The sequence below is a fragment of the Pongo abelii genome, chromosome X (genome assembly GCF_028885655.2).
Source record: "Pongo abelii isolate AG06213 chromosome X, NHGRI_mPonAbe1-v2.0_pri, whole genome shotgun sequence".
NCBI lineage: Eukaryota > Metazoa > Chordata > Mammalia > Primates > Hominidae > Pongo > Pongo abelii.
Window position 1 is genome coordinate 102841484 of NC_072008.2, and position 21230 is coordinate 102862713.

The 21230-nt window shown below is 37.4% G+C and overlaps 1 protein-coding gene and 1 pseudogene across 7 annotated transcripts in view; both read left to right on the plus strand.

Moving 5' to 3' along the window:
• Positions 1 to 21230, plus strand: part of DIAPH2 (diaphanous related formin 2) — a 905937-nt gene that overhangs the window by 495068 nt on the left and 389639 nt on the right. The window lies entirely within an intron of this gene.
• Positions 15192 to 15329, plus strand: LOC112131222 (U2 spliceosomal RNA; annotated as a pseudogene).

Consider the following 21230-nt stretch of genomic DNA (forward strand, 5'->3'; position numbering starts at 1 on the left):
GAACAACTAAAAATTTCTCAAAGGACTGCATTTTTCCATTCTCTGTTAGTAAAATATCTCAGCTGCCTTTTGATTCTGCTAGCTGCGAGAATGGCAGAATGGGGCCTGAATGGCAAATTATATTATTTGTAACATTAATGCCAGCCTGTTTGGAGATTAATTACTATCTTTGTATTAAAGTACTGGTTGTGTTGGAATTGCTGCCTTTTTAAACTTCCCCCCAACCCTTGGTCATTTCTACTGACGATTTACAGTAAAATAGCTGACAACTGCCTGTGATTAGTTTAGCCAGATGCTACTTGCTCTGGTAAATTCATTTTAAGCATTTGACAAGACTGCAAAGATTAGTGCCAACTGAGCTTAAAATATTTTTACAGACGAATGATATGTGAAAAGTCAGTTACTTTTCAGGTATATGATGACTATGTAAATGAACTGACAACATATCTTCCTCAGTGTTTATTTGTAAATCATTTATCTACTTTATAGAACAATTGGTAGAGTTATCCTTCACAGGTATATTCAGAAGATGTCACCAAATGGAGTGCGTTCAAGTTTTTGTATGTTATTATGTTGTCCTATGAATTGCCTGTGCTCCAAGACTTACAGAATTGCAGGGTAAAGTTGGGAATCTCTGGATTAGAGAATGAAAATAAAAGTGAGAAGTCTTTTCTTTAGCTACTTCTACCATTCAGCATCAAGAAAGAGGCTCTTACTCTCAAAACATTGTTCTTAGGAATGGCCATCAAATGCCTTAGTTACAGATAACATTGAACAATGATGAGTAGTTTATTGGTTTTTCACCTTTCTTCATTCTTTGCCCTCTTTTATTATTATATCTTTACTCTTTCTCTTATGCCCTTTTTAAAAAGCATGTATTATACTATAGAAATGTTTCTATTAGTGATTAATGTGATAAATTTGATTAGTTGAATAAAAGCAAACTTTGATTCTAGATTTCATCTATTTCTTCGTATCCGGCACTGTCAAATACAGTTGTCCCTCAGTATCCATGAAGGATTGGTGTTTTTTTGTTTGTTTTGTTTTGTTTTTTGAGACAGAGTCTTGCTTTGTCACCCAGGCTGGAGTGCAGTGGCGAGATCTCGGCTCACTGCAAGCTCCGCCTCCCGGGTTCACGCCATTCTCCTGCCTCAGCCTGGGACTACAGGTGCCTGCCACCACGCCCGGCTAATTTTTTGTATTTTTAGTAGAGTTGGGGTTTCACCGTGTCGGCCAGGATGGTCTCGATCTCCTGACCTCGTGATCCGCCCACCTCAGCCTCCCAAAGTGCTGGGATTACAGGCGTGAGCCACCATGCCTGGCCGAAGGATTGGTTTTAAGACCTCTGCAGATTCCAAAATTCATAGATGCTCAAGTTCTTTATTTAAAATGGTATAGTATTTGCATATAACCTATGCACATCCTCCCATATACTTTAAATCATTTCTAAACTACTTATAATACCTATTACAATGTCAATACTATGTAAAGAGTTGTTGTACTTTATTGTTTAGGGAATAATGACAAGAAAAATAGCCTGTACATGTGTTCAGTACAGACACAACCATCCAATTTTTTTCCCAATATTTTTGATTCGTGGTTGGTTGAATTTATAGATGTAGAACCCATGGATATGGAGGGTGGAGGGCCTACTGTATAGTTATCTCTATAGGTTTTGAGTAGTTTCCTGTCCTTCACCCAGCTGGGTGTGACCTTGTCTATTAGAATCATATATCATATACTGTTCTGGAATAAGCTTGAGATGCTATCTTTTCTAATCTCATTTTACCAATGAGGAAACTGAGGTCCTACAATTTCAATAATTAGTCAAATAGCACATAGCAAAAAAAGTGGTTTATATAGGATTGGACCCTAGTTTTCTTCACCTTCCAGTGTTCTGTCCACTTTTTGGACTTGTACATTTGAATTTCTTTATACTTTGCTGATTTCAATTTCCTCACCAAACTTACTGACTTACCTGACTTCTGAATTATACTCAGAACAAAACACCTGTATGAAAGTCTTCAGTGTCACCCCATTTTCTTTTCCAGTTTTCCTTCCCTTCTTTCATCTCTCCCTCCCATAAGGTCTTCCTTTTTCCTTCATTACTGCATTTTTTAATTCATGTAGAATCTATAATTTTCCCTTGTAGTTTTATTTCAAAATTTGTTAATTTTTTCTACGTCTCTTTTTTGTTATAGCTCTGAAAAGCCTACTTAAAAAAAAAAAAAAGAAAAGAAATACCTGCTAATTGGCTTTTCTTCCTGGTCTATTGAATAAAGCACTAGATAGGGAATAAGAAAACCTTGATGCATTTTCTTACCTTAACCAGTGACATACACACTCTGTGCTCTAGTTTTCTATTAATATCAATAAAGTGGTATTTATCTGTACTGCAGAGTTATCAACCTGATTTAATTAAAAAATCTAGATATGGGCCAGGCACAGTGGTTTGCCTCTGTAATCCCAGCACTTTGGGAGACCAAGGAGAGTGGATCACTTGATCCCAGGAGTTCAAGATGAGCCTGGGCAACATGACAAAACACTGTTTCTACAAAAATACAAGAAAAGTTAGCCAGTTGTGGTGGTGTGTGCCTTTAATCTCTATAATCCCAGCTGCTGGGGATGGGGAGCCTTGGGGGGAATGCTGATGCAGGAGGATCACTTGAGCCCTGGAGGTCAAGGCTGCAGTGAGCTGTGATCACACCACTGTGCTCCAGCCTGGGTGATAGAACAAGACCCTATCTCCAAAAAAATCTAGATACATTTGGGGCTTTCTCAGAGAATGGTGCACAGAAAATAGAAAACGGTATTAGCGTTTTAAGATATGGAAAAAAAGATAATTGTTTTGATATTGATGGTTATTATTACTAATTTTTAAAGACTAGTATACTCCTAGCTTTCCAAGACAATGATGAAGCAATACTGAACCTGTGACAAGTCTATATTTCTCTTTTTTTTTTTGAGACAGAGTCTCTCTCTGTTGCCCAGGCTGGAGTGCGGTGGTACAATCTCAGCTCACTGCAAGCTCCACCTCCCGAGTTCAAGCAATTCTCCTGCCTCAGCCTTCTGAGTAGCTAGGATTACAGGCGCCCACCATCATGCCTGGCTAATTTTTGTATTTTTAGTAGAGACGAGGTTTCACCGTGTTGGACAGGTTGGACAGGTCTATATTTCTTTTCGTGCTTATTTTACAACTGGTATGGTCTGAATGTTCCCCAAAATTCATGTGTTGAAATGTAATCGTCAATGTGATAGTATTAAGAGGTGAGGCCTTTAGGAGGCGATTAGGTCCTGAGGGCAGAGCCGTTAAGCATGGGATTAGAACTTATAAAATGGTTTGAGGGAGTGGGTTCATTTTCTTCCACTCTTCTGCCATGCGAGGACACAGATTTCATTCCTTCCATAGCACACAGCAGTAAGCCACCATTTCTTGGAAGCAGGGTAGCCCTCACTAGATGTACAGTCTGCCGGTGCCTTGATCTTTGACATCCCAGCTTCCAAAAGTGTGAGAAATGATTTTCTGTTGTTTACAAATTACCCAGTCTGTGGTATACTGTAGTAGCAGCACAAAAATACTAAGACAACCATCCTATGCTTTAGATTAACCAGTATTTAGCATATAACTTGTAAATTGGTGTTAGTGGTGGTAATGGGATTACTAATGTGCATGTGTTACATGTTCATTGGTTCAATGCGAGGCTGTGATCCTGTACTCTGAGTGTGCTTTTTTTTTTAATTACTTTAAGTTCCGGGATATATGTGCAGAACATGCAGGTTTGTTACATAGGTATACATGTGCCATGGTGGTTTGCTGCACCTATTAACCCATCATCTAGGTTCCCTCCCCTCACCTCCCCAACAAGCCCGTGTGTGATGTTCCCCTCCCTGTGTCCATGAGTTCTCATTGTTCAGCTCCCACTTATGAATGAGAACATGCGGTGTTTGATTTTCTGTTCCTGTGTTAGTTTGCTGAGGATGATGGCTTCCAGCTTCATCCATGTCCCTGCAAAGGTCATGATCTCATTTCTTTTTATGGCTGCATAGTGTTCCATGATGTATATGTACCACATTTTCTTTATCCATTCTCTCATCGATGGGCATTTGGTTTGGTTCCTTCTGTTTGCTATTGTAAATAGTGCTTCAGTAAACATATGTGTGCATGTGTCTTTATGGTAGAATGATTTATATTCCTTTGGGTATATGCCTAGTGTATTAGTACATTTTCATGCTGCTGATAAAGACATACCCAAGACTGGGAAGAAAAAGAGGTTTATTTGAACTTAGAGTTCCACATGGCTGGGGAGGCCTCAGAATCATTGCAGGCACTTTCTACATGGCAGCAGCAAGAGAAAATGAGAAAGATACAAAAGTGGAAAACCCCTGATAAAACCAACAGATCTTGTGAGACTTATTCACTACCATGAGAACAGTATGGGGGAAACCACCCCCATGATTCAAATTATCTCCCACCAGGTCCCTCCCATAATACATGGGAATTATGGGACTAGAATTCAAGATGAGATTTAGGTGGGGACACAGAGCCAAACCATATCACCCAGTATTGGGATTGCTGGGTCAAATGGTATTTCTGGTTCTAGATCCTTGAGGAATCAGCACACTGTCTTTTACAATGGTTGAACTAATTTACATTCCCACCAACAGTGTAAAAGCATTCCTATTTCTCCATAGCCTCGCCAACATCTGTTGTTTTGATTTGCATTTCTCTAATTATCAGTGGTGTTGAGCTTTTTTTCACATGTTTGTTGGCCGCATAAATGTCTTCTTTTGAGAAAGTGTCTGTTCGTATTCTTTGCCTACTTTTTGATGGGGTTGTTTTTTTTCTTGTAAATGTGCTTAAGTTCCTTGTAGATTCTGGATATTAGACCTTTGTCAAATGGGTAGATTGCAAGAATTTTCTCCTGTTCTGTAGGTTACATGTTCACTCTGATGCTAGTTTCTTTTGCTGTGCAGAAGCTCTTTAGTTTAATTAGATCCCCTTTGTTCATTTTGGCTTTTGTTGCCATTGCTTTTGGTGGTTTTGTCATGAAATTTTTGCCCATGCCTATGTCCTGAATGGTATTGCCTAGGTTTTCTTCTAGGGTTTTTATGGTTTTGGGTTTCACATTTAAGTCTTTAATCCATCTTGAGTTAATTTTTGTATAAGGTGTAAGGAAGGGGTCCAATTTTAGTTTTCTGCATATGGCTAGCCAGGTTTCCCAGCACCATTTATTAAATAGGGAATCATTTCCCCATTGCTTGTTTTTGTCAGGTTTGTCAAAGATCATGTCGTTGTAAATGTGTGTTGTTATTTCTGAGGTCTGTGTTCTGTTCCATTGGTGTATATGTCTGCTTTGGTACCAGTACCATGCTGTTTTGGTTACTGTAGCCTTATAGTATAGTTTGAAGTCAGGTAGCATGATGCCTCCAGCTTTGTTCTTTTTGCTTAGGATTGTCTTAGCTATATGGGCTCTTTTTTGTTTCCATATGAAATTTAAAGTAGTTTTTTCTAATTCTGTGAAGAATGTCAATGGTAGTTTTTTTTGGTTTTTTTTTTTGTTTTTTTTTTTTTGACAGGTTCTTGCTCTGTTGCTCAGACTGGAGTGCAGTGGTGTGATCTCGGCTCACCACATCCTCTGCCTCCTGTGTTCAAGTGATTCTCTTGTTTCAGCCTCCCGAGTGGGGATTACAGGCATGTGCCACCATGCCTGGGTAATTTTTGTATTTTTAGTAGAGATGGATTTTTGACATGTTGGCCAGGCTACTTAGTCTCGAACTCCTGACCTCAAGTGATCTGCTGGCCTCGGCCTCCCAACGTACTGGGATTACAGGCATGAACCACTGTGCTAAATATGTATCTAAGATGGCATGAGTATATGTGTTGTTGTTGTTGTTGTTTTTGTTTTGTTTTGCTTTGTTTTTTTGAGACGGAGTTTTGCTCTTGTTGCCCAGGCTGGAGTGCAATGGTACGATCTTGGCTCACCGCAACCTCTGTCTCCCAGGTTCAAGCCATTCTCCTGCCTCAGCCTCCGGAGTAGCTGGGATTACAGGCATGCACCACCACCCCAGCTAATTTTGTATTTTTAGTAGAGATGGGGTTTTGCCATGTTGGTCAGGCTGGTCTTGAACTCCCGACCTCAGGTGATCCACCTGCCTCGGCCTCCCAAAGTGCTGGGATTACAGGCATGAGCCACCACGCCCAGCCTAGAATGTGTGTTTTTAACAAAGGCCTTCCTTGCCACATCCTCATTCCAGTCCTAGTTTAGTTAATGTGACAATAGTAGTATTTTGCAAGATAAAGATTGTAAGTAGGTAACCATTTTAGCATTTGATGCACTTTACAGATTGCAACCAATAATATGCTATACATTTAGTTTTTATAATAAGATCATGGTGTGTTAATAGATCATATTCTGTAGGATAGTTATAGAAAGTTTTTAAGTACTCTTTTAAGGCCAAGATTCATCAACCATTTGCTTATCCTCTCACTATTTGCTGTAATTTGTCAGTATCCTTCACAATAAAAATAGATTATGACATACCTCGGGGGTTCAGTGAAGGTTAGGACAAGTTAGGGATCCAGGTAAAGCTTCAGAGAGGTGATATAATCCCCTTGATGAGATTCCAGTAGATTAAGATCTTAGTATGGCTTGTGGTGGCTAGGCATGATAGGAGGAAGAGAAGAGGTTGGAATTCTAGGTAGAAAAAAACAATTAAACTGAGATATAAGGTAAAGAAGGTAGAGAGTAAAGTACAGAGTGAATTTGAGGAGCAATAAGTAGTCCATCTTGGCTGAAGCATAGGATATGTGTATAGTACTGAGAGAAATCCTGTGGTGGAAGAAGTTTGAGACTATATCATAATGGCCTTGAATGCCATGTTAAGGATTTTCAATTGTATTTAGAAGGCTGAGGGGAGGGGATTGAAGAATTTTGAGTAGCAGAGGAATTTTATCAAGAGGTTGTTTTGTGATGATTGATAGGAATCATCACCATCATGATGTGAATAAAATGGATAGAGTAAAAATTGAAGGTGAACCCCACTTATTATTAGGTTACTGCAGTAGTCCATGAAAGAAGAACCTAAACCAGAGTAGATGCAACTGACATTAGGAAGAAAGACTCAACAGTAATTTATATTTTTATGTGGCCAGGATATGATCAAAGACATTTCTGAGCCTGAATAACTTGCTGAATAGGGATGCATTTTTTGCCTTTTTTAAAAGGAGGAGAGCAGTAGGTTCAGAGAAAGGTTCCTGGCTTGGGGAGAAATTATTTTTGAACTTCTCTGGTTTGAAGTATACATTGAGTATATAGCTAGAGTTGCTTAATAGGGAGATGAACATATGGTACTAGAATTAGAAGAAGGATGGGTATCAGTAATTACCTATTTTTACAACTATATCTACAAAGATAATAATTAAAATGATGGGATTAAAAGAGATCACTAGGGCAGAGAGTATAAGAAAGGAAGAAAGATAAGGAAAGAACTTCGGCGAATACCTCATTTAAATATAGAAATAAGAGTTATCAGAGAAGCTGGGTGGGGCATTTATGCCGAAGCAGTGTTTAGAAAACTTATGGAAGAGAAAATTTCAGGAAAGAAAGGGTTAATCAGCAATCTAAGTTTTAAAAAACTTTTGCGAATTTGTTTTTATTGGGGTATAAGACATGGGTTGGAAAATGTCAGTTTGGGGTATGCGCTTGTCCCCAGGAAATATCTACCCTCATCTTCCCGGGATGATTTTTGGAACTTTTTCTCTTTAATGGAGCTGCCAGCACAAGTTCACTGCTGGCTGGCTCCTCCTTGGAAGATAATTTTCTCCTTTGTTTTGGAGACACTTAACAAGTGGATTAAGGATTTAGAAGTAGGTTATTTGATTTGTTGGCCTAGGTTATATTGCTGATGCTGCAAGAATAATTTTAATAAAGCGGAAAGGACAAAGTTCATATTGTAAGGGGCTAAGTAGTTCCTACGTGATAATTAAATGTAGTCAAATTTGTATAGATTGCAGTCTTTTCAAAAGTTTAACATTGCTTATTTTTGTCTTCATAATATTAAACCAGGTCTATCTAAAATTTTAATATCACATGCAAGAAGCATTATCATTTTGTAGCAGATTTTTAAAGCTGTTATTTCAGATTTTGAACTGATCAGCATGAGACAGATTTTCTTTAGAACCATTTTTGTTCTGGACAAAATTCAAGCTGGATATTACTGATTACTCTGAAATGCAAATAGTGCTATTTTGTTTTACAGCTATCATTTAAAAAGCCATGTACTCATTAAGACAAATATGTGCAGCATGAACAACAAAAAAATGAGAAAGAAAATGGACATTATTTGTATTTTGCAGGCTCTCTGATATGGAACTGAATGCACTAATCTTCAAATACTAATGAGTAGCAAAAAGCAATTTGCCAATGCACAATTAACTTCTGACTGGCTTCTGGTGATTTGTAGTGCTATAACCCCACACCAGGTGAACTTCCCATTTTTTGAGATTTTATTTGACCAATATTTATAATTGTGGCCAAATAATGAGATGATTATTATGAAAAAATGTTTTGTTGGAGTAAATCATACTTACATGGAGCTCTTATTATAGTTTCTCTATTTAATTGTCTGCCACCAGGGCCTTGAGCTTTTATTTTCCTCTTTCCCCTTCTGCTCTTCTTGCCTTTTCCCATCATTGAAGAAACAAGGGCCTCCCTCTCAATTCTCAATTTGGAAACCTGCTAGTAGCTTGTCTTAGTTACAAACACTGTGTTTTATATCATGTGGTTATGTTGGTCACTTATCTCTTCTTTCTGTTAACTTTTATTCTATTACTGTGTCATGTCATTTATATGTATTTATATTTATATGTATGTGTAGATACATATACATGCATATATATTTACACTCAGATATATATGCATCCCCCATGCATGCATACATATCATACAGTAGTGGGGAGGAGGTTGTAAAGCATAAAGTTTACCTGTTTTGCTCATGGTTTATTGAGGCAGATTTTGTCCCTTAGCTCAGATGAGAAAATCCCTACTCCACAGTCATAAGCTGAAATTCTCAATCCAGCCAGATATTTTGCAAATGTGCCTCTGGTGCCTGGGGAGATTGAGTTAAAGCATATATGGCTCAGTGAGACCAATCATTGTGATTGGCAAATGAACTCAAAACACTATCTTAGTAATGTTAAGGCAGTTGGGAATTTTGTTTCCACAACATGCAAACTAATACTCTGAATGAGTAGCAGATTGGAATATGGTAGAAAACTTTGAAATTGTGATTCTCAAATAATTTAGGCTAATGCTTGTTTCATAGAATTATGAAATCTTGTTTATTGTAAGGAACCTTAGAGGATCATCTAATTTAATCACTTTTTCTAATGCAGCAGTACGTTGTATAATACCCCTGAGAGGTAAATGTCCAATGACATGGAATTCCTTACTTTGTCTGGGCTCCTGCTGCATTAAAAATATATTCTTCGTACTTGGCTGGATGCGGTGGCTCATGCATGTAATCCCAGCACTTTGGGAGGCCCAGGCGGGTGGATCATTTGAGGTCAGGAATTTGAGACCAGCCTGACCAACATGGTGAAACCCTGTCTCTACTAAAAATATTTAAAAAAAGAAAAAATGACCCAGGATTACAGGCACCCGTAACCAATCTCAGCTACTCATGAGGCTGAGGCACAAGAATTGCCTGAACCCAAGAGGCAGAGGTTGCAGTGAGCCAAAATTGCACCACTGCACTCTGGGAGACAGAGTGAGACCCTGTCTCAAAAAAAAAAAAAAAAATATATATATATATATATATATATATATATATATATATATATATTTATTTATCTCAATTCTTCATACTTAATTGAGATCTGTCCTCCTGTCAGCTCTCACTCAGTTCCACCATGAGGGACAATACAGAATCTGAGACTTATCTCTTCCTCATGACAGTAATTTAAATTTTGAAGCTCTTTCCATTTTGTTTACTTTTCTAAAGTACTTTTCTAGGGTACCTATGCATACTTTGTCAACCATTTCTTGATTACTTGACTCCTCCAGAATGTTGGTTATTCCCTCTCTTATTTATTATAATTTGTCAATGCCCCTTCTAAAATGTCATATGTTATTTAACCTAATGCTTCAAATAAAGTTTTACCTTTGCATAATACAATTGAACAATGCCTTATACATTGTAGGTTCAAAGGTCAAATCTTTGAAGTATAGGTTCCCATCCTAAATTATTGATGACAGTTTTTTAGCTTTTATAGTAATTGCATCTTGCTGTGAATGCATGTTGACTCTGTGGTCAACGAAAAACCTCATTCCTTTTTTTCTTTTATTTTTATAAACACAAACTGCAGTCAAGTTAGATTATCCCAAATCCCGGACCTATATAATTGATTTTTAAAAAACTCATTGTAAGATTTTCATTTATCCCTGATGAATTTAATTTTTGTTTGGTTTCAGTTCAGCACTGCTACCCATTACAAAATTTTGAATCCTGACTCTATCATCTAGCATATTCGCAGTCCCTTTGGGTTTTATGTCATTTGTAAATTTAACAAGTATACCTTCAAACAGCTGCTTTTAAGTCATTGAATTTTTGAAAAAGGAACAAGAAATGCCTGCAACTAACTACCATAAACCTCCTACTGGTTGACACCAATCTAATTATTAATAGCCTTTTAATTTAATTTTTAAACCAAATTAAAATCTACCCACTTGTACTAATATCCAGTTCTTATGCCTGTTCCTTTCCCACGATGGTATCCACAGAGAATTTACCCAAAATAAAAATATGTTATGCATTTACCTTCCAACTGATTTTCTCTAAGAAACAGTTGCCAGTAGTTTGGCATCAGTTATTTTGCATAATCCATGCTACTTCTTGGTTTTTAGCATGATGATTTATAAATTTATGAAGACTTTGGGTATACCCAAGCATGAGGCAGGGTTGGGAATGCTTCATTTTCTTTAACACAATTGAGAAAAGTTGATATTTTTATCAATACATTTGTTAAGGAAGAAACAGGGAAGGTATAAGAAGTCTAAATAAACTGGCTTGCGTACTACAGGATTCTAATCTCCCTCTAGCTAATGCAGCCTACAGGGCCTAGCCCATCCCACACAGAGACCTATGGAAAGTGAGGGGCTTTGCCTTGACTCCTCATTTCCACTATTTTGGTCTGCTTCCATGTTTTGAGTGTCATTTGATACACATCATCCAAGATAGTCAGTCTGGATTTTATGACTCTTGAATATAGTACAAGAAAAGTTATGTCCTTTTGCCTGTTTACGTAAGGACCACTCTCTTAATTCCTGTTTCTAGAATGAAAGAAATGCCTTTTCTCAAGTTGATTGTTACCAGGAATGACCTCATATTGTTTGCGAGATTCCACTCTATCCATACTCTTGTGTTCTTTTCCCATACAGATTCAATAGTATAGTAACTTAATAAAACCTACTATCATGGAATTCATTTAGTAGGAATTATCAGTCTGTAATAACAGGGAATATGGGCACAAATTGCCACTTATTCTGGAGAAAGTGATGAGAATGTATTAGAGGAAGGAGTAGGGATTGAAGACTAATTAAGTAGTCTTTTTTTTTTTTTTTTTTTTTTTTTTGCAACTGTCTCTCTCTGTTGCCCAGGCTGGAGTGCAGTGGTGCTCACTGCAACCTCCGTCTCTCGGGTTCAAGTGATTCTCCAACCTCAACCTCCCTAGTAGCTGGGACAACAGGAGTACACCACCATGCCCAGCTAATTTTTGTGTTTTTAGTAGAGACAAGGTTTTACCATGTTTGTCAGGCTGGTCTTGAACTCCTGGCCTCAAGTGATCTGCCTGCCTCGGCCTCCCAAAGTGCTGGGATTACAGGCGTGAGCCACCATGCCTGGCCTAAGTATCTATATTGTCTTCCATATGAAATGTGATGAGTACCTTAACTAGTTTGTAGCAATGTGATTGAATTATAGACAGTTCGGTGGTTAAAAATAGGCAAATGACAAAATATAAGAGACTGGGGAATATAATAATCAATATAAGTAAAGAGTTTTTGGAAATCAAAAATTAAGAGAACTAAAGTGTTTGTGTTACACTTGGGATCATATAAACAGAATGCTAATGAATGAATTGTAGGTTTTTAAGGATTATTTTCCAAACTTAGCAAGGTAATTAACATATCATGCTAATGCAAATATTAATAGAAATATAGATATACTTTGAGCCGCCTGCAGCCTACACCCTACTTTCCTAGAGCTATTGAGGTTGGAGAGCAGGGTGAAAATGATGGGTTTAGATTTAGTTCTGGATTACTCTGGGTGAAGATTTTAAGCATGTAGTTAGAAGTTTTACCTGGAGAGATATTTGGAAGTTGCCAAAAAGATAATAGGTAAATTCAAAGAAAAGTCTTTGGAGTAGAAGACGAAGATTGCAGATAAAATCTTAGAGAATAATGCCTACATTTAGGATGGAGGTTGAAAAGAACTTGCCAAGAAAGAGTTACGAAAGAAAAGGGAGATAACCAAAATCAGTGCTTTATCTCGGAGCCAAGAGAAGAAAGCATTTTTAGAATACTAGGGAGTAAAACAACACCATGGACGTCCACAGAGAAATTGAAAAGAATAAGCTGCTATCAGGCCTTTAAGTTTGGTGGTGACATAGTTATGGAGATATTCCACAGAAGAGGTTGAGGAGACTGGGAAAGGTAGATTGGAAGGGCTCACTTAATAGAAGCAGTAGTGGAGGAAGCAGAAGCAATGGACCGTCCAATACAAATAGCCATGAAGGTAAGGAAAGAGCTTTACTGTTTCTTCTTCCCATTTAACTGATAGCTCAGTAGATAAAAAAGGAGAACAAGATAAACTTATTTGTTGAAAAATTACTAGAAGTTTGTTATATTGTTTAAATTGATTTCAACTTCAGACTGTTTAATAATGAGTACATAGTTTAACCACCATTAGGATTGAATTTGAGTTCTTTGCTCTGCATAACTTTAATAACAGACGGATGTTAGTCTTTCAGCAAAGAAACAAAGGTTGTTCCCTAAATTACTTTAGATTTGCAATGCAACAGAGCATTTTAATTACATTCATATGTGCAGACTTTTAAAAAATAATTTTTAAATCGTTTATTATGGTAATAGAAGCACATTTATGCCACATCATGCAACATGGAAAGCATATTCTCTCTGTTGAGTGGTGTAAAATGTTTGTAGCTTTTGAATCTCACATTTCTTGATTTAAAAGTGCTACCGTCATTTACATTCTCTAGTAATCCAATTGTGAATTTTATGGATATATATGAGCATGTGAGGACAGAGTGCCAGTGGAAAGCTAAGAAAAGGAGAAAGGTAAATAACAGCCAGAGAAGTTGGCAAGATTACTTTTTCTTCACCGTGCCAAGACAGCTATTTTAGCTGAAAATGAGGAGGATGGGAGGTGCACAGGAATGTAGTTAGATACAGAAAGAGAAAAGCTGGGAAAATAATTCAGGTATGTAAGCAAGTTCAAGAGATGAATGAAGACATTATTCTGATGTCTGAAGAGCAGAGGTTAAAGGAAAGGTTGACTAACCAAAAAGCCTTATGTGAACCCAGGGTAATCAATAACTGGGCTTGATTAGAGGTCTTGTAGCAGTGATATATAGAAGAACAGAAGAAAGATGTGGCCCCCAAGGTCGTATTTACCAGAGAGAACAGTCTGAGAAACAAGCCACAAAAGAATTGGTCTATGAAACTTTTCTCAGAATCAGTCTTCCCTCCCTCCCTCCCTCCCTCTCTCTTCCCTTGCTAAGTAATGGCTGGACACTACAGAAGTACTGTATATTCCTGGGTTTATCTTAGGATATGGATAGTGAATTACAAATGATATTTTAACCCATCTATTGCCATTGATGTGTAAAACCATTTTCTTTATTAAAAATTGCCAACCCCATGTCCAATATTATAAAATTAATGTCTCCACTAAATGAAGAAAAAGGTTAAAAAATAAGAAACAATTTTTTAAAAATCCCTCTTTTTGCCTAGCCAAAAAGAAAAAGAAAAAGTGAGTAGGATTTATTGTGAGAAAATGTAACCTTTAAAGCTGGCTTGCTGTTTGAGTTACCTGCCTCTGAAGGGCAAGGCCCTAGAGAGATGCTTAACTAGGCAGGTATGATGATTGCAGTGCCCTTAGGGCAAGAGCAGAGGCAGAGATTGTCAACACATAGGCAGTAAAGGCTGCCTACTCAAACTCTGGGCACTCTTACTTGGCTTGTTAAGTTGTATCCTATGTACATGAGTGTTTTGGCTCAGGAGAAAAACTCTAGTGCTATTAGAAAATGTCTGTTTCACATAGACAGTATCAAAATGGCTTTATTAGTCTTAAATAATGAAAAAGTAGCAGAAACAGATTTAGAATTTAATCTCTTGGTTTCTACGTTTCTCGTCACTTGCTTCACCACTGATGATGTGCTCTGTTTTTCAACCAAATTCTTTGTGAATTCATGGCATTTGTAGCCCCATTCTTTGTGTTTGTACAATGCACTAGTCTCCAGAGTGTGCATTCCTTGAGTGATAGAGGTTTTTAGTTATAGTGGCATGGGCCATCACTAGGGTAGATGAACAGATTTGTGATTCTAGGATATTATGCCAGTCCAGATTGGGAAAAGATTTCAAAGGTTTAAAGGCTTTTCTGTGGGCTGCCTTTTGTTTCAGCAGAGTGGAGGGAATTTAAAAACATGTACCGTTAATAGGACCAAAAGAGTTTAAACTACATATTGTGTAACTTTTAGAAACTTTTCAAAGTACGTATCTTAGCAACTTCAGAAGGATGACATAAGGGTCAGCCTCACTGGGGATGCCGTCCCATGTTGCTCCTTAGTTAGCAAGACAATGTAAATTGGCCGGGTGCAGTGGTTCACGCCTGTAATCCCAGCACTTTGGGAGGCCCAGGCAGGTGGATCACCTGAGGTCAGGAGTTCAAGACCATTCTGACCAACCTGGTGAAACCCTGTCATTACTAAAAATACAAAATTAGCTGGGCTTGGTGGCGCATGACTGTAATCCCAGCTACTTGGGAGGTTGAGGCAGGAGAATCTCTTGAACCTGGGAGGCAGAGGTTGCCGTGAGCCAAGATCATGCCATTGCACTCCAGCCTGGGCAACAAGAGGGAAACTCTGTCTCAAAAAAAAAAGAAAAGAAAAATGTATTGCTTCTTGGCCTTTTGGCTAAGATCAAGTGTAGAAATAAAAAATTACACATTTGTTGGATTTGTTCCTTCAGAGTTCTTCCTTTTAAAATCTCTGGTGGGATAGATACTGAGAAAGCATTTTGTATCTTCCCTGGGAAGCAGGCTTAAGGAGTGTAGTCTCACTCTTCTCTCAGCTCTAGGAAAGTAGGGTGTAGGCTGCAGGCTGCAGGCTGCTCAAAGTACATCTATATTTCTATTAATATTTGTATTAGCATGATATGTTAATTACCTTGCTAAGTTTGGAAAATAACCCTTAAAAACCTACAATTCATTCATTAGCATTCTGTTTATATGATCCCAAGTATAACACAAACAAGATACTTTTTATACTTTAGTTCCCTTAATTTTTGATTTCCATAATATCGTCAGTTTATAGTTAAATCTTAGGGAGACAAGGGAGAAGAAAGAAAAGTGACTGGATAGCAGCATGAGCTTTGCTGCCCTCCAAATAAGTGCTGAAAAGATGAGTATGAGTCTACTCTAATCATCTCAAAAGGAAGCAGTGAAAAACTGAACATTAGCATGTCCATGAACCTAATAGTAAAATGGCCACACTGAAACAAGAATTTATCCCAGACAAGACTCTTTGCCTTAGCACAATGAAAAATAAGTACTTTTGCTGAGTGCAGTGGCTCACGCCTGTAATCCCAGCACTTTGGGAGGCCAAGGTGGGCAGATCACGATGTCAGGAGTTTGAGACTAGCCTGGCCAACATAGTGAAACCCCTTCTCTACTAAAAATACAAAAATTAGCTGGGCATGGTGGCTCGCACCTGTAGGGTGCTCACAGCTACTCGGGAGGCTGAGGCAGGAGAATCACTTGAACCCGTGAGGCGGAGGTTTTAGTGAGCCAAGATTGTGCCACTGCACTCCAGCCTGGGCAAGAGAGTGAGACTCCGTCTCAAAAAAGAAAAGAAAAGAAAAGTACTTTTTCAAAAGTAGAAGTTCTCTTTATCTCTACCCCTAATGCCCAGTAATACCCTTAACACTAATACCTGCTTTTTAAATCCATGCATATACCTATTTTGTAAAGCAAGAGAGAATCCGAAAAGGAGTTGAGCCATAGAATATAAGAGCTAGATGTGCCCTTAGATTCCATTTGCTAAAACACTGTTCTGTGAACCAGTGTTAACCTGTGAAGTTTCCATCAGCCTGTAAATGATAATTTAAAACACACAGAAATTTAAGCTAAATGTATTCAATATAAAGAACTACTCCTTTATTCTGAGATTATTTCCTTTACATATTTTTTCATGATAAAATATCCTACTTTTATGAGATGATGGTGATGATAGATGGTAGGAATTTTCCTCTTAAAATAATAGCCTAATTTGGCAGTATAGAAAGTGCCTCCTGATTTTTTGCAGTTTCTGAAACCCTAACACCTGAGAACAACTGGTCTAGTTTAATCTCCTTATTTCATAGTTGAGAAAAGTAAGGCCTAAGAGAAGTTAAGAGAGTTACTTAAGACTCACTACTAAGAAATCATGGAATTAAAACTAGAACCTAACATTCATATTCCTAGTCCACAGCTCTGAATAAAGCAACAAATTCCCTCTCTTTTTCCTAAATAATACATTATTTCTTTCTTTCTCTTTTTCTTTTTCTTTTCTTTTCTTTCTTTCTTTTTTTTTTTTTTTTTTTTTTTTTTTGAGACAGGGTCTCTCTTTGTTGCCCAGGCTGGAGTGCAGTGGTGCCATCTTGGCCCACTGCAGCCTTGACCTCCTGGGCTCAAGCGATTCTCCCATCTCAGCCTCCTTAGTAGCTGGGACCACAGGTGCTTGCCACCATGCCCGGCTAATTTTTGCATTTTTTTGTAGAGATTGGGTTTCACCATGTTGGCCAGGCTGGCCTCAAACTCCTGAGCTCAAGCAATCCTCCTGCCTCAGTCTCCCAGTGTATTGTGATTACAGGCATAAGCCACCATGCCCAGCCCACATTTCTATTCTTAAATTAACTTGAACTTTGTCAATTTAATTTTTCTTCTTTTACCAGATTTATACTTCCTATATTTTGATGTGCCAGTACTTCATTGGGTTACCTTCGTTATGTAGTTAATTTAGTTTCTCAAGCACATTTTAATTATTGATTTCTCTTATTTTATTAAAGTGAATTAAAGGTACATTTGTCTTGTCAAAAATTTAAGGCCTTTTATTGTCCTTGTACTAAGACTAAGTTATCTCCCAGTTGGTATCATTTAATAAAGACATTGATTGCATTCTACTTGGTTGCCTCCTGGTGCTGGAAAAGCTATTTCATTTTCTGGTGAAGTTTATGCTGACAAGTTGAATGGAAAGTATACTTGTATAATACTTTTAATTACATGTTATATTCATTTATTTTATTTTGCTCTTTAGCAGGATTTTAGCATCCTCACAAAATATTATATGACTCAAGGAACTACCTAGTCTCTTTGCTTTCTCTGCTGGAATTAGGCAATCAAGCCAATTGGAAAATTTAAATCTGTGGATTATGGGTTCTAATTTCTGGTCTATAAATAAGTTAGTTTTGTCATAATATTATATATTTGTATAATACTTTATATAATAAACACTTGTTTATTTCTTTTTGGTATTCAGTGTATCTTTTACATACATTGTCAGGCTTTGTTTTTTCTGAAAACACTGTGAGGACATATTTGCTCTTACTCTCATTTTGTGGATGACAGACTGAAGCTCAGACGCCTTAAGTAATGTGCCCGAAGCAGCAGAACTAGCTAATAAGTCGCAGAGTCAGATTTAGAACCTCAGGTCATATGACTACAAGTCTTGCGTTTGCTCCATATCTCTGCTCTATGGTAATGTTTCTCTTTGCATATTAGTATTAAAAATGGCTTCTCCCTTTCCTACCAGATAATGGTATGATTCTTAGTAAAACATCCCATTTCCATTTTAATATCCTAGAAATTTTTTTTTTTTTTTTTTTGATGGAGTCTTGGTCTGTTGCCCAGGCTGGAGTGCAGTGGCGTAATCTTGGCTCACTGCAAGCTCTGCCTCCCGGGTTCAAGCCATTCTCCTGCCTCAGCCTCCCGAGTAGCTGGGATTACAGGCACCCACCACCAAGCCCAGCTAATTTCTTTTTGTATTTTTAGTAGAGACGGGGTTTCACTGTGTTAGCCAGGATGGTCTTAATCTCCCAACCTCGTGATCCGCCCACCTTGGCCTCCCAAAGTGCTAGGATTACAGGCGTGAGCCACTGCACCCGGCCCCTAGAAATATTTTCAAATTGTTGAATTTGTTTTAGTGATTTCACCTGTCCAGATAACCTACCTTAAACATCATGATGAGAGGGGAGGGGAGAAAATAAATAGTATTGTTATAGAGTTTAAGCTAGAATTAAGTATAAAATCATAAACTCAATTAAATGTGATTAAATGAACCATTTTATAGCTTAACAGTATACAGGCACATATTATTTATATCAGCAAGAGAAAGAGCCCACATTATTAGGAAAGCCTATTTTTCAGATCATTCAAAATTGTTTCCTAAACTGTATAACCACCTTCCTCAAGGATGGATTACTTAATCAACAGTTCTGTAATAATTGGTTAAACCATTTGGTTGGGGAGTATGGTCCCAACCTTACCATATTCTAAAATAAATTTTGTAATGATTAAAAAAGCAAAAGCTAATAAAATGAATCAATAAAAGACAACAAAACCTAGGTGGCTATTGTTTAATCTTAGGATAGGGCTGGGCTTACTGAGCGTGAAAGTTTAGGAGAAAACCTCATGTAAATTTTGATAGATATGTGTCACTTGATCAATTCCGTAATTTAAAAAAAGTTATAAACAAAATTAAAAAGTAAATGATATCTTCTAGGAGATAGCTGAAATATATAACATCAAAATATATTGTATAATCATACATTTGGGGCATCATAATGAATTTTTAATTAAATATTAAAGTGTAACTTCAGCATTGTCCCTTGAAGTATAATTGGAAATTGCCATTGACTAGTTTCACTGGTAAAATGAGAAATGATTAAAAGTGGATAGATTAGGCCGGGCGCAGTGGCTCATGCCTGTAATCCCAGCACTTTGGGAGGCTGAAGCGGGTAGATCACTTGAGGTCAGGAGTTCAAGACCAGCCTGGCCAACATGGTGAAACCCCGTCTCTACTAAAAATACAAAAATTAGCTGGGCGTGGTAGTGCACACCTGTAATCTCACCTACTCAGGAGGCTGAGGCAGGAAAATCGCTTGAACCTGGGAGGTGGAGGTTGCAGTGAGCTGAGATCTCACCACTGCACTCCAGCCTGGGTGATAGAACAAGACTCCGTCTCAAAAAAAACAAAAAACAAAAAAAAGTGGATAGATTGCTAATAAATGGAAAGTAATACAAAAAGTCTAAGCCCGCACTGGCCTACCATGTTACAAATTTTTAATGTTGAAATATTCTGTTCTACATATATTTTTTTAATATGTAGAAAATAAAAGGGAAGCAAATATTTTTTACATTTTAATATGTAAAAAATAAAAGGGAAGCAAATAACATTATGTTGTTAAAAAAAAAAAAAGAGTAAGCATCCATGGGGCAGTAGTAAACATGATTGTTCATACAGCAGAAAAGCTTATCAGTAGCTGGGTAGTTAACTTAGAAGCAACTAAATAAAAATGTGTGTGTAAAGAGAACACAAGTTAATCATTTGACATGATGCCATTGTTTTTCAAAATAAAAGCATTCTTTGCAAGATTTAATTGCAATAAATGACTAAAATCATAACTGTATTTTCAAATATGAGACAAAATATGAAAGAATATGTCAATGATATCTTCAGAAGCTACTAATTATTGGAAACACATGGGGACAATTACACAGGCTAGCAAAGCTTGGTAGCTTATCACTGGATCCAGAACTCAGAATCAGAGTTATAGTCATACACATACACACACACATACATACACACACACACACATGCACATACGTGTGTATAGTTTTGTTGTATTGCAGTATATAGAGAAAGAACAATAAAAAGGGATTTTTGGTATTATATCCTATCTTTGTTCATTCAGTTCCATGTTACTGCCTTCTTACCTGCTCTGAAGCCAAGCAGGATATAACAGAAGATTGTAGGCATTAGGACATCATCAGATGCTGACAGAAATTTGTTGATAGAAAATATGGTTCTAGTGGTATAAAATTCACAAAACTAATAACAGGGGATTTGTCATCAAATGTTAATAAACACAGAAATGGTAGAGATACCAGGAAAGAAATAACATGAAATGCTTCAATTATGAGCTAGTACTGGAAGTTTGTTAAAGAAAAAAAGGGAAAATGTTCACTCTGACCTTTACCAACAATTTCTTTCTAGATTGAAATATAGGAAATGAGCCAGGTATCGCTGTATAGTTCTTTTAAATGCAATTTCTATATTGAGAGTGTATATTTGCAGCTGGTACACATCTGATTTTTATTTGGAAAATGTAAATGAAAAAGGATTTTTATTTCTTTTTTTTCAGTTTGGTTTTTTTTTTTCTTTGAGATGGAGTTTTGATTTTGTTGCCCAGGCTGGAGTGCAGTGGTGTGATTTTGGCTCACTGCAACCTCCGCCTGCCGGGTTCAAGCGATTCTCCTGCCTCAGCCTCCCAAGTAGCTGAGATTACAGACATGTGCCACCACGCCTGACTAATTTTGTATTTTTAGTAGAAATGAGATTTCACCATGTTGGTCAGACTGGTCTTGAATTCCTGACCTCAAGTGATCCACCCGCCTCAGCCTCCCAAAATGCTGGGATTACAGGTGTTAGGAAGTTTTGAGGAAATACATAAAAAACAATAATGTGTAACTGGTAAAAGAAAATTAAATGAAAGGTAAATACAAGTGAAGGCCAGTTCTTGTTCTGCCATTGCCTGGCTGCTGTACTCACTATACTCATATACTACCTCTATTCCCTCTCATGTGCCAAAAGAAAAATGGTAACATAATTCATAAATGTATAGTGAGGACTAATTGTGTTCCCCATGAGATGTGTTCTGAGTCACATGGAAGGTTAT